Genomic DNA, 4,254 nt, shown 5'->3' on the forward strand with positions numbered 1-4,254 from the left:
CTGCAATTTCACTTTAAGTGTTAGCTTCTTTTTAAGGGGTTTGTGTGTGCCTATTCTTAAAATGTTCCGGCGTGTTGCACAGAACCCCACCCTGTTTTGGCTGGGCACCCTGGTACCTTTCAGATTCAATTCTTCCTTTGGTTGTACCTTCTGTCGACCCAGGCAGACCGCAGCGATGTGGCCCTTCTTTCCGCACGCTAGGCAAATGGCGGAACGGAACCGACATTCTGCTCGCTTGTGGCGTCCACCACATCCGAGGCAACGAAGCTCAGCTGGGCCCTTGTCCTGACGATCCTTGGACCTTCTCCCAGCTGCTTGGTAAAGCTTGTCCACCTCTTCTTCAGGATCTTTGTCCGAATCCTCGCGCACATCTTCCTTGTGAATAGTGGCGGTCTCTGGAACGTTTCGCTTAGGCCGCATGTTCTTGACCGCCCCGCCGGCAGCTTCTTCAGCCGAAACCTCTCACAGAGCATCTTGGAAGGAGACATCTTCCCTGGCGAACAGTCTCTGCTGTAATTCTGTGTTCCTCAGTCCGCACACAAAACGATCGCGCAGTCTTTCCTCTAAGTCCTTGAAGTCGCACGGTTTAGCTGCTCTTCTCAAGGCCGCAACGTAATCTTTTGCTGATTCTCCAACTCGATCTCTCTGTTGAAATGTGTGCCTCCAAGCCATGACAGATTGCTTGGGCTTGGAAGTGTTCCTTTAAAGTTTTCTTCAGGTCGGAGTATGATACCGTTTCCAGCGAGTCCGGGGCGATTAAGCTCTCGGCGATCTCAAAGGCGTCTTGCCCACAAACGCACAACGTGGCAGCCTTTAAGCCTTCCTCTCGAATCTGGTTTATGTGGAAATACGTCTCGACTCTTGCCACATAAGATTCCCACCTCTCGGGGTGAGAGACGTCGAACTCCGCTAAACACCCAACTTTCGCCATGATCGAAGATCAGGTTTCTTCTTCTTCAGTCGCACGCACCCTCCAGCGATTCCGTACTGGCAGGATAAGGCTGACTTCCACGCCGTTTCTCTTCCGGACTTCTTTGGGTGGGTCTTCTAGCTTTCCTAGCTGTAGAGACTGCATCCCACCTTTGTCGCCAGTGTTAAGTCCGGAGAATAATGGCGCTTGAGACGAAGCATTTCTAACAAGTCTTTATTCTCTGCTTCCATTCTACGAACAACCCGAGCAGAGGCACGCAGGCCTCTATTTATACCTTCTGATCCCCGGGCAAGTTCAACCAATCGTGAGGCGGTCTTTTCCCGCCTTGCGCATGCGCACAAGGCCGGCGCGCCTCAGTCTGGTCCCGGGCAGCTTCTGCAAATGCCCGGGACTCTTGCAACGTCCCGAGCCTGCCTCTTGCAGGCTCAGGACACAACACCCCTGTTCCAGATGCCCAGAAGCCCGCGCGAGGAAGGGGGGGCTCTGTGGATCTTTCCAAAGGGGGGGCAGGGAATTAGCAGCTCCCCCCCCCACTTCTATCAGTCGCCACGAGAGACCTGCCTGCGCCTTCCGAGCAGAGGCCGGGTGGCTGGGCGGGTGGCGCCCCTTCCCCCCCCAGCACTTGCTGTCCCTCGTCTCCTTCCCGCGATCATTCCCGGCTAACGGAAAGGAATTCTCTTCAGCCACGGTTTAGCTCTAAATCCCCTTCAAGATCCTCGAGTTGGCTTAGACGAGGGCGCTCTTGCTCTCCGGAGCTCCCGGCTGGCGTCCAACCAACAGGAGAAAGCCCCAAGCCGTCGCCTTGGCGCCCGGAGAGGGAAGGCGGCTTTTCAGCCCCACCCGGCCGCGGGCAGAGAGCGCAGGTGGCCGAGGGGGGAGGGGAGCAGCCGGACGGTCAGAGCTGGGAAAAGTCGAGGCGGCTCAGCAACGCCGGCAAAGGAGCCGCCCCAGGAGGAAAGCGGCGTCGCAACTTGGCGGCCCTTCCGACCTGCTGCTTTCCGAATTCGACGTTCCTCCGCGGGGCGCCGGGGGCCGCCTTCGCGGGGCCCGGTGGGGGGAAGCAGCGGGGCGGGCGGGGGAGCCGAGTCCAGCTGCGGCCAGGAGGTCTCGGGGCACCTCGGGCCAGCGGCGCCCACAAAGCGGCCTCGACGGTCCTGCGGTCTTCCTTGAGGCTCGAAGACGGGAGGCGCTTTGATCGGCCGCCACCCACCTCTTTGGCCCGGGCGAGGGTCGGGCGTGGGCGGGAGCAGCCGGGCCCCTCCAGCGGGGCGGTGCCAGTCCGAGAGCTCCCCGGGCCCGGGTCTTTGGCCGGGGGCCCAGCAGAGCAGCCTTCGCCCCCGCCCGCCTGGCATCCTTCCCGGGACAGCCAGCGACCCCGCGCCGCCTCCAGGAACCACGTCGGCTTGGATTCAGGCCGGGGTCCCCCAACTCCCCCTCGCCCTCGCGCGGACGCCCCGCCGCGCCCCTTTTCGAAGCGGCCCCGCGGGCACCGCCGCCGGTCGAAGCGGACGCCCCGTTTCCGCTCTTGGGACGGGGAGGGGGGGGCGGCCGCCTGCGCTCTCTGCTGCCGCCTGGAGGGGAGGCGAGGAAATAGAGCTGCGGGGATTCGAACTCGGGATTCCCGGCGCCCTAAATTTTGCTCGGCCGCCATCTTGGAGAAGGGTAGGAGAAGCCGACGCCCCCGGGGTCCTTTGTCTCGGCGGTGACGTCTCTTATCGCGAGGCGTCGTCAATAAACATCTTGCTCGTTTTGCAAAGAGGCAAAGCGAAGGTGCGCTTTGCGTTCCGATTGGATAAACTCGTGCATATATTATCATGGGCTGCATGGGAAAGTGGCCACTGACGAGAACAGAATCCAATTGCCTTAGATTTATTAGCTATGTTGCACTGAAGATATGCTCTAGATTAACCACGTAGTATTAGAAAATATCTAAAAAAGCCAAATCTCCTTGTCTGCATTCCATTTTGCTAACCATAACCTGGAGGCTTACTTTTCTCTGAGGTTTAAATAGCCATAGCGTGGCTCTTCAGGTTGTGTTGTATGAAAGGAGAGAAGGTTAGCACTCCCCTTGATAAGGATGGAAGAGGCCCTTGTGGTCTTGCAACACGCATATGGTTAAGGCGCTGCCACTTACGTCGTGGCATCTAACCACTTTTGGGGCAGAGGCCCGCACGGCCGGCCTCACTTCTTCCTCCCCCCCCGCCCCAGGCGAGGGAGGGTCCCGTGCCTCGCTCCCTTTTGCCGCACCGACGCGACACGGCAGGCGGCTGCAATAGACTCCCTCCTACTCCGCTGTACCTTGGTATACAGCAATACTGGCTTTTTGGATTTGCATTTGGTTGCCTTTCTGAAATCAGCCCCCCCCCCCCCCCCCACACACAACTGACCTCTGGAAAGCTGAGCAGGGTTGGAGCCTGCCAGGGCCTGGATGGGAGACTACCAAGAGATCCCAGGGCCGCAGGCCAGAGCAGCCAGTTACCAGAAGTAAGGTTGCCCACCTACTGTAGGCCTCTGTAAATCCATGGCAGCTGAATGCTCCTTGGGGGTTCCCGTTCCACTCTTTCCCCCATATTCTCGTTTCCTAATCAGAGAATCAGGAAAACAGCTCTGGAGTCCTTCTGAAAGGACCCACAAAAACTGCCACCTGCTTTGGTTAGCAAGATAGGCAGCATGTTAAGTAGACGGAGAAGGAAGAGCCGGCTGGCGGGTGGCTTTGCATCCTGCCGGTTCCTTCGCCTTCCTAGCTGTGCTCCTGCCGGTCCGGAGCCTCAGCCTGGTCGAAGGGCCCCGATGCCCTGCTCCAGGTCACACTCTTGCCATCTGCCTTCCCCAGATGGCAAGGGGAGGGGCAGCTTTTGTGTGTGTGTGTTAAAAAAAGCTGTAAATATTGCTGCTTTTCCCTTGGGAGGAAAAGGGAAAACAAAGGCCCTGCTCCAGCACCGGGATGACCACCCCATTTCTCCCCCCCCAGGGCCTGAGGAGGGCAACCCAAACAGGGGGGGGGAGGCAGGCCAGGCCACTGGTGCTCTAAGCATGGCAGCTGCTTTGAGTCACCACCCCCCTTTGCAGCCTTTGCTTCTTCTTGGCCAAAATTCCCAGAGGGAGGGGGTTTCTGGAGTCTGTAGGGGGGGGAGAGCTGAGACTAACCCCCTGGGCACCCCCCGCTGGGCCCTGAGCCCTCCCTAGGCAGGCTCCGTGGCTGCCTTGTTCACCCAAACCAGGTTACTGGCATCCAGGCAAAGCTTCTTGGATGCCACCCTGAAAGCACTCACGCCAGGCAGCGATCCTGCTGTCAACCACATTAAATCCCACTTTTTATTCTG

At 58.9% G+C, this 4,254-nt stretch overlaps 1 non-coding gene across 1 annotated transcript; it reads left to right on the forward strand.

Moving 5' to 3' along the window:
- Window positions 1–2,964: 2,964 nt before the first annotated feature.
- Window positions 2,965–3,088, forward strand: LOC114923621. The gene has a single exon (XR_003810675.1). It is a non-coding gene; the product is annotated as a U6atac minor spliceosomal RNA (small nuclear RNA).
- Window positions 3,089–4,254: the final 1,166 nt, after the last annotated feature.

Source organism: Protobothrops mucrosquamatus, unplaced genomic scaffold (assembly GCF_001527695.2).
Source record: "Protobothrops mucrosquamatus isolate PMUCROS unplaced genomic scaffold, P.Mucros_1.0 scaffold5131, whole genome shotgun sequence".
Classification (NCBI taxonomy): Eukaryota; Metazoa; Chordata; class Lepidosauria; order Squamata; family Viperidae; genus Protobothrops; species Protobothrops mucrosquamatus.